This window comes from Phacochoerus africanus, chromosome 1, assembly GCF_016906955.1.
Source record: "Phacochoerus africanus isolate WHEZ1 chromosome 1, ROS_Pafr_v1, whole genome shotgun sequence".
Classification (NCBI taxonomy): domain Eukaryota; kingdom Metazoa; phylum Chordata; class Mammalia; order Artiodactyla; family Suidae; genus Phacochoerus; species Phacochoerus africanus.
This window is the reverse complement of record NC_062544.1, coordinates 62,187,663-62,208,451: the sequence shown is the minus strand read 5'-3', so window position 1 is coordinate 62,208,451 and position 20,789 is coordinate 62,187,663.

Here is a 20,789-nt window from a genome sequence, read left to right as displayed (position 1 = left end):
CCAGACCAAAGCCAACTTAAGGGAGAACTTGAAATGAGGCCAAGAGAGAACTAAGTAGTGGATGGGAAATCAATTCCTTACACCGAGAAATGTCTGGATATGAAACGCCAAGTAGGTGGGTCTATTATGTAGGCTGGGCCAAAGTGGTGACATCAGGCCATGTGGAGTGGCACTTGGCAAGGGAGAGCCTCAGCTCCATGTCAGGGGTAGTGAGATAGACTGGCCTTTCGAAACAGCAAGTGTGGTGCTGACTGGTTCATTGGAACAGTGATCTAGAGCAGCAAAAAGTGCAACTGGATGCATTCAATGCAGTTTACAAAAATGCATTAAATGAAGTTTCTTTAATTACTTAAAGAGATAGAAGCAAAACCTTGGGTTCTGACTGCATTGCTTAGTGACTTCATGTATGTTAGGTACACCCAGCCATGGGTGAGCCATCTTCCTTGTGTCAATGTTAAGATACAAAGTCGGGGCCATCAGCTACAATCACAAAATATCGTTATGGATGGGGTGTACGATAAGCCTAAATGTTTAATATCGGAAACTATCCTAAGCCCTCGGATATCCTTTTCTCTGGATGGAGAGCAAAAACTCTTGGTGGAACTATTTGTGATCTTGTCCCAGTTCATCCGAATTTATCATGTGATCTAAGATCAAGGGTTCTCCAAGGTACAATTTGTTCTCTGTTTGTTGTGCTAAGGTTTTAATATCCCAGGATGTACCTCACTGCCAAAGAGTTAGCCAGCCTGCTCTGGCACTGCAGAACAGGACTATTCTGATTCGTGTGTGCACTAACTGTACCAATTGTTGAATATTTGGGTATTATCCCTACTACAGTAACAAAAGATAGAGATGTGCATGATGTGGAAGTATAAAACGAGGCACCGGATTTTAATAAGCACACTCAAATCTGTACTTTCAAACTGACAAACTTAAAAATAATCTTCTTGGGTGAGTCTTTTTCAGAGCATTTTAAAAACCACATTAAATTTTTTTCCTTTGGATACTTGTGGAAGGAAAACATCTGAAGGGATGTATAAATTATGGCCTGATTGTTAAGATATCATTCTTGGTATTTATAGTTGTGCTTGTATGTTAGATCTCAGTGTAGATCACGGTCAGGTTGTTTTATTAAATAATGAAAATGCCAGAGTTCCCATTGTAGCTCAGCAGGTTAAGGACTTGACATTGTCTCTGTAAAAATGTGGGTTCGATCTCTGGACTCTTTCAGTGGGTTAAGTACAGGTATTGTCGCAAGCTGTGGTATAGGTTGCTGGTGTGGCTCAGATCTGGTGTGGCTGTGGTGTAGGTGGGCAGCTGCAGCTCCAATTCGACCCCTAGCCTGGGAACTTCCATATGCTGCAGGTATAGCCAGCCATAAAAAGAAAAATAAATAAAATAAATAATGCAAATACCTTTCTTTTGAGCTGTGTACCTTTCTCATGTCTCACGTGACAATGTTAGGTTGCATATACTTACAAGCAGTAGAACAAAACAAACTAAAACATAAGAAGAGGATCCCCCATCATGGCACAGTGGAAATGAATCTGACTAGGATCCATGTGGACTCAGGTTCGATCCCTGGCCTTGCTCAGTGGGTTAAGGATCAGGCATTGCTGTGGCTGTGGTGTAGGCCAGAAGATATAGCTCCAGTTCGACTCCTAGCCTGGGAACCTCCATATGCTGTGGGTGTGGCCCTAAAAAAGCAAAGCAAAACAAAACAAAACAAAAACAAACCCTGAAGAGCTAAAAGTGTAATTTTATATCTTTGTACCAGGGCAGACATCCTTATGACTTATTAAAAAAAAAAAATGTAGGAGTTCCCATTGTGGTTTGGTTGGTTAAAAACCCAGCTGGTATCCATGAGGATGCAGGTTCGATCCCTGGCCTCTCTCAGTGGATTAAGGATCCAGCATTGCCATGAGCTGCAGTGTAGGTTGCAGACGTAGCTTGGATCCCGTGTTTCTGTGGCTGTGGTGTAGACTGGCAGTTGCAGCTCTGATTCGACCCCTAGCCTGGGAACTTCCATATGCCACAGGTGTGGCCCTAAAAAGAAAAAAAAAAAGTAAGATGCCATACTAATTCACTCTGTAAGGTCAGACCTCTGCTAGTCAGGTAAAAATGCCCGATGAAGACCTGCACTCACCCTGTTATCTGGGGCAGTGAGCATGGGCCTCATTTAGGTGAAGAGAAAGGCAAGGAGAAGGATACTCCAAACCCTTGTAAGGAGGCTCCCTCACCTGTCTGTCCTTGGTCTTTCTCTTAATGCAAAATGTAATGAAAAGTGCTTGTCCGGGACCAGAATGACAGGATCTATTCAAGTGACAGATCCAGATTTGTGTAATCTGTACAGTTATGCAGTGCTTACAGGTTTAAAGGTACTTTCCCATCCCCTATGCCAGCGTGGTGCCCAGTGCATTTTTTACCCTCTTGTTATAGATGAAGAGCCCCTGATTCAGGGAGGTTGAGGTTTTGCTCATGACCACACTTTCAACGTGGGGCAGAGAACACACGCCCACTCTCAGGAGGTCTGTCCTGTTCTACAGTTGTGAGCAAAGACTTAGGGGATGGAAAATTCTGTCCTCGGGGCCTGGCGGGTAACACGGTTGGTTCTATACTTGATCTGCGGCCACCATGGCAACCAGTGGGGCCTCCCTTTGGTAATGAAGAGTTCCACTGGTGCATATGGGGCCATTCCCTCTCCTGCTGTAGAATCAGGACTTACGGCCTTCTTGGTACACACCTCATTCCTAGTTCAGAGCCTGGCACATTCAAGGCACCACACAGATATTCAACTGAAGACCCTGATATGTTACCAGGGCATAAGAGAGAGAAATGGCCCAGTTCCTCGCTGCATCCACTGGTGTAGGCGACAATTACCCTCTTCAGAACACTCTGATAATAGGCCTACTTTCTTGCCAGCTCCAGAGGTCTCATTTCTTACTTACAAGGGCGGGAAGGAGAGTTGTTTTCCTATTTAATCAGGTGAGAGTAATTCTGACTGGTCTAATCACTGCTCAAGTTCTGCCAGCTACATGGAAAATGAAGGCCATCCATTGAGTAAGTTTTCCTTCATTCAGAAATTGGGCTTTGTTTAGTCAGTCCCAAGGGTCTCATTGCAACTCTGAGATGAAGAGAGTGAGGCCTTGCCAGGAAGTTGCTTGATTTACAGCATCTGCCTGTGCGTGTGTGTGTGTGTGAGAGAGAGAGAGAGAAAGAGAGAGAGAGAGAGAGAGAGAGCGTGAGCGAGAGAGGCAGGACCTGGGAGTTAGACCAGACCTCACCCTCTGTCTTAAGGGAGAGGCAGCCCAAAGGCTGTGGGAGTGTCTATAGCAGCCACTTCTGCCAACCTAGCTCAGCAGGGAAGTTCTCCTTCAGAGAAAAGCCAGGGCAGCAGGGAGAATTCCCCCACCTCCAGCACATCAGATCTCTCTCTCTCTCTCTCTCTCTCTCTCTGTTTTTGGCAGTGCCCACAGCATGCTGAAGTTCCTGGACCAGGGATCAAACCTGGGCCACAGCAGCAACTAGAGCCACAGCAGTGGATCCTTAATCCACTGATCCACTGGGGAACTCCCAGACTTGTCTCTTTAACTCACTGCTCTGCATGGCTGCTTAGCCCTAAACCAGTAGCTGCCAAGCTGACTTGATAAAACACGCCTGTCCCATTAACCCAGTGTCATTCTCTGTAAGCAGGAAATTACCGTGGAAGAGAAGCTGAGCCACAGATCAGACTCCAAGTGGCTGGGAGGGCACTGACAGTCTTTCTCTGGCTTCACGATGGCACCCCCTCCACATGGTGATGTAGCATAAATAACTGCGAAAAAAATTAGTTATTGAGGCATCAGAACTTGTATCTTCAGACTGCAGCAATTCTTAGTGATTATTACTGGCATACAGTGATTGGGCATTTCCACAGAGGTTACTCTTTTCACTCTTTTCAGGGTTTTTGTTTGTTTTTGTTTTTGTCATTTTAGGGCCATAACTGCAGCATGTGGGAGTTCCCAGGCTACAGGTCAAATCACATCTGTGGCTGCTGGCCTATACCACAGCCACACCAGTGCCAAATTGAGCCATGTCTGCAACCTAAACCACAGCTCATGGCAACACCGGATCCTTAACCCACTGAGCAAGCTCAGGGATGGAACCCGCATCCTCTTGTGTTGGGTTCTTCTTTTTTTTCTTTCTTTCTTTCTTTTTTTTTTTGTCTTTTAGGGCCATACCCATGGCATATGGTGGTTCCCAGGCTAGGGGTCTAATCAGAGCTGTAGCCACTGGCCACAGCAACTCAGAATCTAAGCCCTATCTACGACCTACACCACAGCTCATGGAATACTAGATCCTTAACCCACTGAACGAGGCCAGGGATTGAACCCCTGTTCTCATGGATGCTAGTCTGGTTCGGGTTAACCACTGAGCCATGAAGGGAACTCCACTAGTCAAGTCCTTAACTCTCTGAGCCTCAACAGGAACTCCTTTTTAGTAGTTCTTAATCCCCACAGCACTCTTACATGGAAAAGCTCTTAGAAGGACTGTGAGGAAATTGACTAGTAGAGGGAGAAACTTCATTTTTTTTTTCTTTCTTTCTTTCTTTTTTTTTTTAAACTTCTCACTGTGTTTATCTTAAATTCTGGGTCAGCAGTTTTCCTTTAGGGAGCCTTGATTTTTAATTAATAGAAAAAGCATAAGCCTCAGCCAAGGCCCTTGGTGCACATATGATCCACCGTGCAAATAACTCATGAAAATCAGTGTCACTTGAATGTTGTAAAGCACACACCCACGAGGACAAACAGGACACCCAGGGTGTCATGATGATGAGGAGTAGGATATGGGCCCTGGTCCTGCAGCCCCAGCAGCTGTTCCTTTTCTATATTTGCAGTTGGATGAGAAGGCCATGAGCCTAGGCGACTTCCAACATTTCTCTTTTTCTCTGGGAAGCTCTCCCAAAGTTCAGGGGCAAGGAAATCCAAAGATTATTTCCTGAGGGAACCAAGAACCCACTGTGACCGAGGGGCTGTACCTGGGTCTTGGGAATTGTCTCCGGGAAGGTAACCATGGCACAATGTGCCGTGCTCTTGGAGGTGTGGAGCTGCCACAGGGACTGGCCTTGTGTATCTCACAGGAAGAACATGCTACCCCTAACCCCCCTGAGGAGTGTGAGATGTCCCTCTGTTTCCAGCAATGAGAGTCAAATGTTGCCCTGCCGAGTCCATGTGTGTGGTGGGTGATAGCTGCTGAGGCCATTCATAACAAGCACCTTGTTCTGAGTTTGGAAGGTCTGTGGAGCTCTTTGTTTTGAGGGTACTTCTTAGGAGTTGCCCACACCCAGCATAATTCCTCAGAGGCTCTGACAAAAAAGAAACTCTGTTTTGTGTCCAGGGTTTGGCTTTGGCTTATGGAACCACCTGCCTAGACCATGTCTTATCTTGCTCCCACCTTCTAGCTCCAGCTCCCCTGGGCCACTCACCTAAGGCACTTTCTCTCCTACCTCCCTGCCGAGTGGCTGCCCTCACCTCCCTTCTCTGTTCAATGGCTGGTCTCCCCTCCTCTTTATTCAATGGCTGCCCTCAGCTCCCCTCCCTGCTCACTGGCTGCCCTCAGCTTCCCTCTCTATTCAATGGCTGCCTTCACTTCCTCTCTCTGCTCAGAGGCTGCCCTCACCTCCCCTCTCTGTTCCATGGCAGTCTAACCTCTCCTGGCCTCGAGCTTAGCTCTCCTCCCAGCCATACTCCATCTGAGCCCCAGAGCTTTCTCACCTGAGGAGTCTCTGCACACACACCTCCGCCAGCCCTGCTTGTTCTCTTATTCCTGTAAGAGTCGATCCTCACAAAGGCAGCACAGTTGCACCTCAGTTCTATTCTGATGCCTCTTTAGGTTCCAGCAACTGCTCCTTGCAGGCAAGAATGGAGGATTTATGGCTTCTGGCTTATTGTGTTCACCTGTCACTGCTGCCCAAGTGGCTAGTGAAGTGTCTTCGCCAAAGATATATAGTGGAAGCTGCCTAAGACTGCCTAAGAGGGGCCAGAATTGGCTTATGAGGGATGACAGCTGGGTGCTATCCCTGAAGGGGGTCATAACAAGCAGCACACGGTAGTGTACACTACCCTGTGCAATTTGAGGAATCAGAAGCAGGAAACTCAGAAAAAGGGAAATCCCCAAAAGGTCTGTGAATAACTAACAAGAGCTATAAGGATCATGGGGCTGGACCAACAAAGTGTCCATTGTCACCACTACCCTGTCCCCACCCATCCCTTCTTTTTCTTGGAAATTGTAACAGCAGCACTTTAGTTGGGATGAGAGTGGCCCAACCTGGATTTTAGCCCACCTGGAGGCAACAGAAAGTGACCCAACTCGTCTTGCAGAAAGAAGAAGAGATTGGACCACAAAGAAGTGCTGGACTTCAATTTGCTGATACAGGAAGCAGCTTCCCTCTGTCCAGGGTTCCAATGTTGGCTCAGCCCCAGTGACATCAATCCTACTGCCAGCACAATAGGTTATTGGAAGACTGAGCAACTTTCAGTTATTCGAGGCTTATTTCAGGATAAAGATGAATCTGAAGGAGCCCACGTAGAGCAGGTACACCTAGAGGAAATGGCATGGTCAGTGCAAGGCCCCAAGGCTGAGAGCTTTTCTCTTAAACAAACCTCCCAACCTCAGGTATGATCAGGGCTAGGGAAGGACTGATAACTTGCCATGTGGCATTTTAATAATGACCCCATCGATACCATCTCAGTTTCAAGTGTGTCCGTGTGTGTGTGTGTGTGTGTGTGTGTGTGTAACATTCTTTTTTAACTCAGTCAATTTGATTACATTTATAGTTGTACAGGGATCATCACAACCCAATTTTATAGCATTTCCATCCCAAACCCCAGCCCATCCCCCCACCCCCAACCTGTCTCCTTTGGAAACCATCAGTTTTTCAAAGACTGTGAGTCAGTGTCTGTTCTGCAAAGAAGTTCATTGTGCCCCCTTTTTAGATTCCACATGTAAGTGATAGCATATGACATTGGTGTCTCACTGTTTGACTGACTTCACTTAGCATGATAATTTCTAGGTCCATCCATGTTGCTGCAAATGCCGTTATTTCGTTCCTTTTAATGGCTGAGTAATATTCCATTGTGTATATGTACCACCTTTTCTTGATCCACTCCTCTGTCAATGGACATTTAGGTTGTTTCCATGTCTTGGCTATCTGAAAGAGTGCTGCAGTGAACATTGGAGTACATGTGTCTTTGCGAGTCATGGTTTTCTCTGGATAGATGCCCAGGAGTAGGATTGCTGGATCAAATGGTAATTCTATGTTTAGTTTTCTGAGGAATCTCCATACTGTTTTCCACAGTGGTTGCACCAATTTACAATCCCACCAACAGTGTAATAGGGTTCCCTTTTCTTCACACCCTCTCCAGTATCTATTGTTTATAGAGTTTTTGATGATGGCCATTCTGGCTGGTGTAAGGTGGTACCTCAGCGTGGTTTTGATTTGCATTTCTGTAATAATGAGTGATGATGAACATCTTTTCGTGTGGTATATTTTTGGCAATCTGTATGTCTTTGGGGAATTGTCTTTTTAGATCTGCCCATTTTTTGATGCAGTTGTTAGCTTTTTTGGGATAGAGCTGCAGGAGATGTTTATAAATTTTGGAGATTAATTCCTTGCCAATCACCTCATTTGCAAAGATTTTCTCCCATTCTGTGGGTTGTCTTTTCATTTTGTTTAGGGTTTCCTTTGCTGTGCATAAACTTAAGTTTAATTAAGTCCCATTTGTTGATTTTTGTTTTTATTGTCATTACTCTAGGAGGTGGATCTGAGAAGATGTTGCTGTCGTTTATGTCAGAGAGTGTTTGGCCTATGTTTTCCTCTAAGAGTTTTGCAGTTTCCGATCTTATATTCAGGTCCTTAATCCACTTTGAGTTTATTTTTTGTGTATGGTGTTAGGAAGTGTTCTGATTTCATTCTTTTACATATAGCTGTCCAGTTTTCCCAGCAATTTCCCACTTATTGAAGGGACTGTCTTTTCTCCATTGTATATTCTTGCCTCCTCTGTGATAGATTAGTTTGTATAACATTCTAAAACAATACCTGCTCCAGAATATGAGGAACCCATGTGAGAATGTTTTCTCACCAGGCTTCTCCAAAATTCTTCCACCCACTTTGCCCTTGATTCTTCTCACCCCTCACTGTAACTTATTAGTCTTCTGTCCATACAGATAATTTCAAATGCAGCAAGCTCCTTTCTGATGGTACATGTCTCTTTTCTTCTAGCCTCACTTTTTTTTTTTTTTTTGTCTTTTTGCTATTTCTTTGGGCCGCTCCCACGGCATATGGAGGTTCCCAGGCTAGAGGTCAAATCGGAGCTGTAGCCGCCGGCCTACACCAGAGCCACAGCAACGCGGGATCATTAACCCACTGAGCAAGGGCAGGGACCGAACCCGCAACCTCATGGTTCCTAGTCGGATTCGTTAACCACTGCGCCGTGACGGGAACTCCCAAGCCTCACTTTTGAATATCACAATTCATCATTTTAAACACTAAGCATTTTGGATAATTTCACCAGTAATAGGTTTGGTTTCTGAGTTAGGATTCAGTGAGCTTATTTTAAAATGAATGTCATCTTTAACTGGTTTGTTGGGTCTTGGAGACAAAGGGTAGCTGTTTCACAGATGCCACCCAGACATGGATAATGAAGTTGATGTGCTCGTTCATGTGCTCCTTCATGTCCATTTTCTTATTTTCCATTGATTTATAGAGTTGTCCAACCTCAACAAGTTCATAGAGCATGCCTCACACAGGGCATGAAACTTGTTTGAGATGACTTCAGGGACATTTGATCATGTAATGGAAACAAAGAAGAGTCCTTCTCTTTGGGACCTGGGCATAGTATACAGCACATCTCTTGACCACATGAGATGGGAGCTTGGAGCATGGACCATGGGCCAGAGGTACTAGTTACTTGGGTTTGAGTTCTGCCTCTCCCAGTAACTCATGGGAAATGGATAACTGAGGCTGAAATAGGTCCAAGTCAAGCCCTTTAAGATGAATTAAAATTTTAAGCTAGGCTTCTTGTTGTTTTTTAATTTTTAATTTTTTTGCTTTATAGGGCCATACCCATGGCATATGGAAACTCCCAGGCTAGAGGTTGAAGCAGAGCTACACTACAGCCACAGCAACACCAGATCTGAGCCATGACTGCAACCTATACTACAGCTCACAGTAACACCGGATCTTTAACCTACTGAGCAAGGCCAGGGATAGAACCTGCATCCTCATGGATCCTAGTCTGGTTTATAACCCCTGAGCCACAAGGGGAACTCCCTAGGCTTCTTTTTAACATAAAAAAATGAATCTACAAATTATGAGAATAAAATTTTATTTTACCCAATAGAATATACATCTTATGTGGATATTTTGGCATAATTTTTTAACTAAAATGATACATGGCATAATACAACAGCCTTCACATGAAGTGTAATTTAAAAGCAAAAAATTTTTGGCAAACATATTAGAAAGATTCATTTATTTTTCCAAAGATCTCTCATAATTCCTTGACATTTAAATTATTGTGTTTTGAAACCCACATCCTGTTACTCTCCTTGTTGATTTTTCTTCTCCAAATGTGAACTGTTCTACCTAGTTCATCAATGGCTTTTCATGCATTTTCATCAACACTTCAACACTTTCATCCATGTCATAGACTCCTGCATCTTTTGAAATAACTGCAAAAGTACTTTGTAATCAATTGATATTTTTACTTGTATTGCACTGTTTTTTCATTTTAAAAATAGTTTTAGGCTACAGAAAAATTGCAAAAAACAGTATGGTGTTCCTGTATGCCCTTTACTCAAATTCCCCATAATGTTAGCAACTGACAGAACTAGGGTAAATGATCAAACCAGAAAATCAACGCTGACCCATGATTTTTAACTAAACTGTAGACCTTATTCAAACTGCACCAATTTTCCCACTAATGTTCTTTTTCTGCTTCTGTATCCAGTCCATGACCCCCCACTGCCCTTCGTTGTTATAGCTACTCTGCCTTGCCTTGTCTTTCATGACCTTGACATTTTGGAAGAGTACAAGCCTATTATTTTGTCTCTCCATTTGTGGTGTTTCTGATGTTTGCTCATTGAGGTTATTGATTTTGGTAGGGTCTCAGGAGTGATGTAATCTTCCCTGTGCCTCCTACCTGGGGCCATAGGATGTTGATGTGTCCTCTTGCCGGCGATGTTAACTCTACTCAGCTTGTTAAGGTGGTGTCTGCTGGGTTTCTCCACCGTGAAGTCACTGTTTCTCCCTTTGATATTAACCAAGATCTTGAGAGAGATATTTTTCAGAGTACAGACATGTTCTATTTTTTCCTCAAATTTTCATTCTCTCATTTTAGCATCCATAGATGGATCTGGCATGCAACAGTTATTACTACTGTGCTTGACAAATGGTAATGTTCCTATTTCCCTCATTCCTTCTACATTTATTAATTGTAAGTTGGATTTTGAAGACTTAGTACAAAAAAGAATGTAAAATATCTCATTAATAACTTTTATACTGAGTACATGTTGAAATGCCAATTCAAAGATATATTGGGTTAAACAAAACATCATTGAAATTAATTTCCTTTCTTTTTACTTTTTATAATGTGGCTATTAGAAAACTCAAAATGACATATGTGGCCACATCTGTGACTCATATTACATTTTATAGGACAGCGTTGCCCTAGGGACTCACGTGGTGAGCTCTCAAGCCTATCTCTTAGGACAATTATGATAATTAAATAGGAATATTATATAAAGTGTTTGGCATAGCACCCAGCAAATAGTAAGAACTCAATAAAAATTGGCCATTATTACTGAGTTGTGAAAGAACAGTCACTCTTGTGAACTCTTGACTTCTCAGGGGAACTGAAATGTCATCATTAAGAACATCAGTCAATCAGGATTTCCCTAAGAAGAGGAGAGCCTGCTGGGGCGCTCAGACCTGAAGGACTTGTGTTTTAATTGGGAGCAATAGAGAGAACCAAAGCTTGCTTGGCTGGTGGCTGATTTCCAATAGAAAAATCAAAGAAAATGAGAGGAGAGGGAAGGATGCACACTAATTCAGCCTCTGAGATGTGTTTGCCTTGTGGGACAGCTGTCTTCATGAAAATGCTGGTGAATGGTGGAAAAGGATTCATGCTAGGCTTTCAGTTATCCGTGATAGATGAGCTGCCTGAAAACCATCATGTCATTCTGGATCAGTCCTGTAGATGAAGCCACCTGGTGCTATCTTGGGTGTGCCAGGCTGAGTCTGTGGACCAAAATATGCTTTTCTAGTTGTTAGCCTCCCAGGTATATTCTCTTTCTGATGGCAGCTAAGACCCATGCCAAATTCCCTTGATTGAATGACTGGCAGTGCTAGCGGGGCTTCTCTGGATCTGTTATTTCACCCTAGAAGTTATTTCGGCTACAGGCCAAAAAATAATGAGAAATCATGCGGTGGTCAGGATTCCAGATGTGTCTCTGTAAAGATACATTGATAATTACAGAAAGAATTTTACTCAACCACCTTGTGTAAGTAGTTTTTACCACAAACCTTGCATTGTTCAACGTCTTTCCTTTAATAATTTTTTTAATCTTCACGTCAACCCTGAGAGGTAAAGACCATCATTATCCTTATTTTACAGATAAGGAAACAGAGGCCCAGAGAGGTTAAGTTACTTTCCCAAGATCACAGAGCTTGTGAGTGGCTAGAACTGGGATTCTAACTCAAGATGTCTGGCTCCAGATTCTATGCACTCAGCTATGACTCATATTGCCTGCTGTACCCTAGAAAGGAGAAAAATCAAAAGTAGCTTTGTATTTGAGGTTTTCAAATTAAAACCTATGAGGATTGTTGCTCACCTTAATGAATAATCACATACCTTTTTACGAATGGGCAGAACTCCATTTTCCAGTGGGGGAAATTGAGAGGAGAAGATAGAATGAAGGGTTGTCTGTGATTTGTTCAAAGGCAGAGGCAGGCTTTTGTTTGTTTGTTTGTTTGTTTTTGTTTTTTGTTTTTTGCTTTTTAGGGCCACACCCACAGCATATGGAGGTTCCCAGGGTAGGGGTCAAATCAGAGCTGTAGCCACTGGCCTACATCACAGCTACAGCAATGCCAGATCCTAGTCATGTCTGCAACCTATACCACAGCTCACTGCAACGCCAGATCCTTAACCCACTGAGCAAGGCCAGGGATTGAACCTGCAACCTCTTGGTTCCTAGTCGGATTCATTTCCACTGCACCACAATGGGAACTCCTGGGGGCAGTTGTTTTTAAGAAAGACAGTTATTCACAAGGAGGATAGACACTCTTCTATGCTGGCTGTCCCTTGTCTCTAAAGAGTGAACGAGTTCAGCTGGCTAAGTATGTCTCTCTCTAGTCCTTGGCTTTCTATAATTTGTGGGCTATCATTTGCTAAAGATATGACAGTGCGCTCTTTGCTTGGGTTTGCAGCTAGGAGACCTCTGTGTGTTTTCCCACCTCCCCCAGGAATGCAGCCAGAAAAAGTCATGGCATCCAGAAGCCATCTGGGCATGCTTCCCAGACCTGCTGCAAACTGGGGCACCAAGTCAGCTGCACACACCCACCAGCTTCAGCTTTCACCTGGATTAGACTCACTGCAGAGAGCTTTGTCATCAGGAGTGATTTATCTGGGATCCTAGCCATCCAGGTTCTGGGAGGGAGGTAGATGCAGTGTAGCCCTGGGTTTGATGTGTCAGCTTCAGAGTTGATCTACAGCTTACACTTTGCCACCACAAAGCTCTGGAAGTTTGGGTGCATTCCTTTGATTGCTTCCAGACTCTTTCATCTCTCTGAGAAATGAGGGTAAAGGCACCTAAGCACCTATAAACCAAGCTTGCAGACTTACTTAGAGGAGCCAAGAGACCTAGAGAGGCACAGAAGAGCCTCCTGACATGTTTTTGTTATATTTATTTATGCAATGGAATTGTATGAGTCAGGGTCCTATCAGAAAACAGGTGGCACACTCAAACAGGAATAACTAGGACTTTAATTGACAAAGGTGTGGGCAGGTTAAGAGACTCTGAAGGGGATAATGAAGCATGGCAAGGCCAGCAACAGTGGGGAGCTGTAATTCTCCTAGGCCAGAATAATCAAGAGGAAGGCATACCTCTGGTTGGGGGGTGGGGGGTCCACGGGAGGGCTGGTGATTAGAATGATGGCTCAGAGATGTCCCCTGATAGAAGCTAGATAGAGCAGTGGAGTCATGGTTAGCCCACAGCTCAGAAGACAAGCCAGAGGGATTAATGTCTCCACCTTGCTATCCTGTCTCCAGTCCCTGGCTGGTGATACTGTCGGTCAGACAAAAGGCAAGGGGCACAAGGAGGTGTACAGAGGAGGGAGGTGAGGAGTGGGAAATAGATCTGGAGGTCAGGTGGGAAATATCCAGCCTAGGAAACACACACTAGTGAGTATAATTTTGGGCTTCTAGGATTAGATTTGTTGTTTTTTAAAGGTCTCACATTATGAAAAGTCAGATATGTTTGTTATAGACGGCCAAGCAGAAGAAATCAATTGACGAATGATTCACGCTACGTTACAAGAACAAAATGCTTTTTAGGCACCTTCTTTTTTTTTTTCCAAATCAAGAAGTCCGGCAATGATTCAAAGTAAGAACATAATAGTAATAACATATAAATATTATCTAACTTTGGCCAGTACCAGGCAATTAACTAAATGGTATGTGTAGATTACCTCCCATATCATCAGTACAACCTTATTATGCAACTGCTGTTCATTCATTTATTCAACAAATATTTTCCGAGTACGTATCTTGTGCCAGGCACAGTGTTAAGAACTGAAGATTATATTTTTGAACCAGATAGACAAAGGTTTTCTAGCATGACGTTTGCAGTCTATCTTTAAAAAGCAAACATTAAACAATTTCACAAAGAATTAAGAGCTGTTGAGATAATATCTTAAAAGAAAAGTACATAGTGCCATGAAAAAGGGCAACTAACCCAATCTGGGAGAAAGGGAAGGCTTCCTGGAGGAGGGGAGATCTAAGAAGTGTCTTGAATAAGTAGGAATAGGATGAGGGGCAAATCGAGGTAACAAAAGAGCCTCCAAGGTAGGCGAAGCAAGATTTTCCAAATTCTGTGGAATGAAAGAGCATGGTGCATTGGAGGAACTAAAAGGTGCATAGCAGGGCTGGCTTGGGTGAGCAAGGCATAGAGTGGGACAAGGTGAAGGTGAGAGGTAGACAGGGGCTGATCAGAAGGGGCGAAGTAGCCCAGGCCAGGGACATGTCATCCCAAGCACAGTCTTCATGCTCTCAAGGGCTCCAAGCTTGGTAGTGTAAGCCTTCGGAAAGATGACCAGCATTCCTGGAGAGCATGAAAATGAGAACAGAGTGCCAGGCTTGGTGCTGGGTGCATTTAGGAGGTTCTCCAATAGTTGTAGATCCAGGGTGGTATTGGCAAACTTTCTCTGCAAAGGACCCAAAAGTAAATATTTTCTGCTTTGTGGGCCATACGGTTTCCATGGCAACTACTCAACTCTGCCCTTGTGGCACGAGCAGCCATAGACAATCCACAAATGAATGAGTATGGCTGTGTTCCCATAAAACTTGTTTGCCTACCCCTGGTAGAGACAAAAGATGCAGGTAGCTTGGATGGGAGCACTAAAGCCTACAGGTACTTGAGAAAGATTGATACGACGTACTCTTTGGAGATGAGGAATGAGGCTTTGGACAAGTAGACAAACTCTGAGACCAGAGCTCTATTTACTGGGCTAGCTAGACAATACAGAAGAAATTTGGGGGCAAAGAGCATAAATTCACTCTGTACTTTATTATTTGAGGCAGCTATGAGATGGGCAAGTGGAGAGATGCCAACTCCAAGAAGAAAGATTGAGGTGGGTGCTGACTTTAGAAAAGATCTGTTAATCCAGATGTAGGAAGTTAGAGGAGCTCCTATCTCCTAACTTTCATTCTATCTGAGAATTAGAAAGCAAGATCACCTTCACATAGAATGAGGGTAGGACAAGGATAAGACAAGATGAGCCAGAAATGTGAACATAGTGAGGAAAGTTTGAAATACTTACTGTGTAAATGGGGGAGTGGGCTGACTGGAGAAATATAGTAACTGAATACCCGCCCTTTAGAGACGGTCGAGATGGGAAACTTAGGAATTCACCATCTACCCAAGGATGGTCTTTTCCATCATTGATTCACTTTTAGGTATGGGGTCAGGGAAGGGCTGTTTCATCCTGGATTGAGGCTTCCCAGGTAGGTGCAACTGAGGCACAAGACAGTTTGGATAAGAGAGTGATGGAAATGATAAGCCAGAGAATAAAATCACCGGGGTCCCTCATACCACTCCTGACTCTGGGTTATAGGGAATGTTTGTTGTGACCAAATAAACAGGCTCTGCTAGAGAGAGCTGAAGGGGAAGTTGTATCTTCACAAAGGTGAACATCTGGAGCTGGCAGGAATGCCTAGAGAAGAAATAGGGGATACTTGGTGAGGGAGAGGGGGTGCTAGTCAGCAGTATGGGGCCAGGATGGGAAAGGAAACTGCACTGGGGCTTGTGGCAGAATGTCATGGGGTTGAGCGTGGCAAAGAAGGCTTACAGTGGGGTGGACTAATGAAAAAGTGAGAAAGACGCTGTGATGGCCATCTCCAGTGTCACCTATAGGCTGTGGAGTACCCAAACTGACCAGAACTCAGCTGAGATGTAGAAACCAGAGTGGCTGTGGCAGTGCCAAGGCTCCCCCGCTAATCGTCTGGGAAGTACAGACAGTTGTGCTGGGCAGCACATGTGTGGTCATCCACAGGCAGAGGGCAAGGCAGGGAGTACAGCATTGCATCAGGGGTGAGGTGTCAGGGCCCAGCTTGCCCAAGGTCACCCTGTGGTCACTGGCAAAGACCAACTGCTCTTCAACTCTCGGGCTATTAATTATCATTGCTATACTTCTTCTGGCTGAACCTGGTATCTTCAGAGAACCAGGGCCAGGAATAGATTGAGGCAAGAGAGCCACCTAGGGCACAAGTTAAGGAGGTCTTCACTCTTGGGGTCGAGCACAAGCTTGAGTGTGAGCCCTCGCGTGAGGGCCTCCTTACATTTTGTACACCAGGCACCTCCTTACCTCACCCAGCAGAAGACTAATATGAAATGCTATCTAACGGACCATTCACTTTGAGTTCAGATAAAGGTTTAACCATTTGCAATTCGAGGGGAAATTTTTAGTTTTGGAGTAAATCTTGAGTCCTTGTTAGGAAAAAAAAATGTGCATGCACAAAGAAGCACATCTTGGGCAACTCAGCTATGTGACGCTCTGCATTACTGTATTTTCTGTGAACTTTTTTGATCTCTAAAAAGCACTTTCTTGCAGATCCATGCTGGAGATACAATATTGATAAGCCCCATGACATTCTGACTGATGGTACATGCCTCAAAAGGCTTTAATAAGAAAAACATCATTCTTTAAGGAGCATTTGGAATTTATCATAAGGAATTAATTTATAAGTCTGCTGACTTTGTTGGAGAATATTTCCTCTACTCTGGCCTGAGACATATCTGTGTGCGCCCTTCAATGACAAGGAAACAAAAAAGTCCTTAAGTCAGTCTTTCTATCCTCAGAGCCCATTGTTCTGTGACACAGCATCCTTTTTTTTTTTCTTTCTTTTTTTTTTTTTTCTGGCTGTGACCACAGCATATGAATGTTCCCAGGCCAGGGATCGAATCCACACCACAGCAGTAACCCAAGATGCTGCAGTGACCACAACAGACCTTTAAACAACTGAGCCACAGAGACCTCCAGTGACACAGCATCTTGAATATGAAAGCCAGGCGTTATAGATTATGTGATAGATAGGGTTAGCACTGCCAAAATGCTGGGCCAAAAGAGAGCTCCCTTGAGCCTCCAGGACCTTCCTCCACTGCCTTCCCAAAGCACGCTCCGCATCCCCATCACAAGCACTTCTAGGCAGAGTCACAGAATTGGATGGGCAGGGCAAGTTGACACATAAGAAATCTCCTTTGGCTCTAGAATTCCGAGATCTTGTCATCTTCTGTTTAGCCTTCATTCTTTTGTTCTTTCTCTTTCTATTTCTAGATGGTCCGATTGTCTACGTTACAAAAGCAAATTATTTAAAAGCAATTTAGGTAATTTGCTTTGTTGATAAGTACACAGTGAAGCATAAAAGATGATTCATCTCTCCCTGGATTCATGAAAAAAATTAACAAATTGAGAAAATGGGCATTTAAATGGCGCTTTTTTTTTTTTTTTAGGGCCCCCCTTTATGGCATATGGAAGTTCCCAGGCCAGGGGTAGATTGGAGCTGCAGCTACCAGCCTACATCACAACCACAGCAATGTGGGATCCTTAACCCACTGAGCAACGCCAGGGATCAAACCCTCAACGTCATGGATACTAGTCAGGTTCATTACCACTGAGCCACAGCAGCAACTCTTTAAATGTTATTTTAAACAATGTTCTATTAACTGGAAATGAGAAAGACCTTGTGACTTAAGTAAAGGCCAACCCAGACTGTGATTGATGCCCACGGCTCTTTTCAAGAAATAAGCCCATGTGGAACCCACTCAGATGCACAATTGGAGAGAAAGGATCACTCAAGTTTTGCTGAAACCAAACAAAAATTAAGATGTTCTCACATATTTTCCAATAGACAATGTGTTTTCACCAGATCTGGCTTTTTCAAGTTCTTTGTATCCTATTTTTAGAGGTTCGGCTTTTTGTGGACGTCCTTAGCTGGTTCATCACTCTTGGACACAGCGGAGATACAAAGTGCATTTCTTATATCTGACCCACCAATTCATACATCATGCAAAGAAGTCATTAATGATGATTTATTGAGAGCCTTATCAAACACCCTTTGTGATTCTTGCTGTCCAATGAGATGAAATGTAAAACATTTATGTACACTCAATGACACAGTGAAATCACCAAAGAGCTATTGCTCTCACCTTCTCTTATCTGAAGAAAGCTTTACATTTTTTTTTTCAAAAGACTTTCACGTCTATGATCTCACTGGGGACTCAAGATCCTAATGAAACCTTTAGAGACAAGTATTATTATCCCCCTTTTAGAGAAGCTTGCCAGAGGTTACTCCACATCTCTCTATGTTACTGTGATCATCTACAGAACACAGCGCTGGCTCTCTGTTCCTTTTTCGGGCTAAGGACCATTACCTGCCTTTTATTTCCATGTCCATTTCAGCTACCAGTAAAGACAGGTGCTAAGATGGGCAAAAGAGACAATGAGGCATAAAGATGTACAATTAGAAAAAGAAAACAAGAAAACAGAAGAGATAGGCTAGCAATATGTTTATTTTCTGATTGCTTTTCTGAGGCGATTGCTAAATGAAAGATATTTGGAAGTAGAAGTATCTGAGGAAGGAGTAAAAATAGCATATGATTGACTTAGAATGAGGCCTTTTTCTAAGCAAGTAGAGCAGAACAGAACAAGGGGAATAATCAGCAGGGGGATAGGAGTTGGGAAGGAGAATGTTTGTGCATCAAATGAGGAGTGAAGAAGGATGGTACCTAGATTGGCTACAAATTTAGTTACATGGTGATTTGACTGAATTGCTACAAAGTGGGAATGGGGGGTGGTGGGTGGAAGCTGCTGACTCTGAGGGCGGATAGAAGGGGGAGAGTCTTCTACATGTGTGCCATTATCATCGATGCTCTAAGCCCCAAGAAGAACCCTGTGTTCTGTCTCCTGTGAATCAAAATAAAGACACTAGAAAATGAAACCTATGTATATGTGGGACTAAAATAGCTTCTCTTTGGATACACGGAGTGCAGAGCACCCATTAAGTTCATTAAAACCGAACTTCTCTCTCTTCCATTAAAGCTGAACTTCTCTTTCTCTTTGTAACCTTGTTTCGCTGGTGCCCTAAGCATGTGGGGGTAATTCAGCACTGGAAGAATGATTGAATTATCTGGATAACCTGTGAAAGTAGTAAGGATACCTGCTCTGTAACTTGCTAGTGTATAAATTCATATTTTTTTTCCTGCCAAAACTGTGTTAAAAAAAAAATTACCCTGGCAACCAATACTTCCTTACACAGTATAAATGGAAGGCTGAATCAAAGATATAAAATAACGAATCATTTAACCCCCTAAATAAATAGAGGGAGAGACAGTATATTCTGTATTTTCTCCCTCAGGAGGAAATAATAAATTCTGCATGAAAGCAACAGAATGCATTTGCTTGAGTTCCAATGTCATGCTCATGGACATGGCGAAACTCCTCATTTTCAATATACAAAGGATGAAAGGTATTTAACTTTTCCCCTAAACAAATATCTTAAAACAGGACACATCAAATGTAGGTCCGTTTCGTGTATTGGCTAACCAAAGATTTGGTCTGAGACAGAATAAATATTACAAAGTTTTCATCAAGGTTTCAAATAAAATCTGTTACCACCAGACCAAATACTGGAATGTGACCTAACCTGGCTCCCTCTCTTTTTTTTTTTTTGCCATTTCTTGGTTCGCTCTCTTGGCATATAGAGGTTCCTAGGCTAGGGGTCTAATTGGAGCTGTAGCCACCCCCGCCTACGCCAGAGCCACAGCAACTTGGGATCCGAGCCGCGTCTGCGACCTACACCACAGCTCACAGCAATGCTGGATCCTTAACCCACTGAGCAAGGCCAGGGATCGAACCCGAAACCTCATGGTTCCTAGTCAGATTCATTAACCACTGCGCCATGACGGTAACTTCTCCCTCTCATTTTTATAGTCATTCTTTTGTTTGTTTTTTAGGGCCCCACCTGCGACATATGGAGATTCCCAGGCTAAGGGTCTAATAGGAGCTACAGCCGCTGGCCTACACCAGGGCCACAGCAACACGGGATCTGAGCTGTGTCTGCGACCTACACCACAGCTCACAGCAATGATCCTTAACGCACTGAGCGAGGCCAGGGATCGAATCCACAACCTCATGGTTCCTAGTTGGATTTGTTTCCACTCCTCCACAGCGGAAACTCCTTTACAAACATTCTAATTACACTGTGTATCCTCTGGGAACAACCCAAGTCCCAACCCCTGCGGTGCTGGTTAAAATGTACTGGCCAGAGCCTCACTACATTCAGCATACATGGTCTCAGGAGCCAGGGTATCTGAATTTTCAAATCTCCTGAGGAATCTTAAACACATTCCAGATGAGGATCCACAGAATTAATGTTTTACTATCATTGTTCTTTATATTTAAGCCCCTGCTTGACCGAGGGATGGCTCCTTCCAAATGTGAGTTCGTGAGTGGAAGATTTAGTGGCCAGGAATTTGCAGAAGAAAGAAAGGAGGGTAATTAGCTAGGTAAACAGGAAGCTGGAATCTGTTCTGGAGATAAAATAAACCCACTGAGACTGGGAGGGAAAAGCGAATTGAGCCAGTTGTTGACTAGGGCTCCTCTTCCTCCCCACTAGAAAGGTACTTGGAAGAACAGCTGAGGAGGAAAGATGGAAAGCAATTGTCAAGGTTTTATTGGTAATGAAATGTCCTATTTTGTTTCAGCTGCTTGGTGGGGTTAGATTCTTGTTCACAGAGGGGGAAAGCTCAGAGGTAAACCAAACGCCACTATAGTCCCTAAGAATCCACTTAGATTGGAATTCCCGATTCGACCCCTAGCCTGGGAACCTCCATATGCCGCTGGTGCAGCCCCTAAAAAGACAAATACACACAAAAAAAACTTGGATCTACTCAAGGACGCTGCATTGTCTTATCTATAACAGAACTTTAGCCCAGGATAATACATTCCACCCCACCCCACCCCGGCCCTGGTTCAT